A 724-nucleotide genomic window follows, 5' to 3' on the forward strand; every position below is an offset into this window, starting at 1 on the left:
AAATTTAAAGCATATGGCCATTCTTATCTAGTTTTTTGCTAGGTGGGTTTTCCTATATGGTTCATTATTAAAACTGTTAAACTAAATTTTGTTTACTACATTACCACTATTCTCCCAATGCTTGAAAGTATTGATAAAGATGATTTAGAAAGACAAATGGATAAAAGTTTGAAACAGCTCAGCTATATACTTTTAGAAAAGACTTCTGTGTATAACCCATATGTCATCAACTGGAAAAATACACAATGTATTTACCCTTTTTTTGCCCTCTCAAAACAGTCTACAGATTGTTAATTCCTTTTACCTTATTTTTCTTCGTGGTCATCCATAAATTATAACTGATCTTTATATTAACCTTTAAGGTTTTAAAGTACTTCATGTACATAATCTCATTTGATCATCACAACAATCCTGTAAGATAAATATTGTAGATGTTACCCCATTTTACAAATGAGGAAATTAGAGCTCAGAGAGATTAAGTAATTTGCATATCATCACACATCTAATAAGTATCAAGATAGGATTTGAACCAAGGGCCATCCTTGACTGTTAGGTCTAGAATTCTTTCCACTGATCCACACCTCCTCTCTAGATGAGAAGAAGCACGGATGACATAAAGCATTTAAAATGTAGACGTACTGTCATAATTTGAAAGAAGAGGTATCATTAAGTTTACAATTTTAAAAGCTCCCCCTCCAACCCCAACTTTAAAATGATAGGTTGT

The sequence above is a fragment of the Trichosurus vulpecula genome, chromosome 1 (assembly GCF_011100635.1).
Source record: "Trichosurus vulpecula isolate mTriVul1 chromosome 1, mTriVul1.pri, whole genome shotgun sequence".
Classification (NCBI taxonomy): Eukaryota; Metazoa; Chordata; class Mammalia; order Diprotodontia; family Phalangeridae; genus Trichosurus; species Trichosurus vulpecula.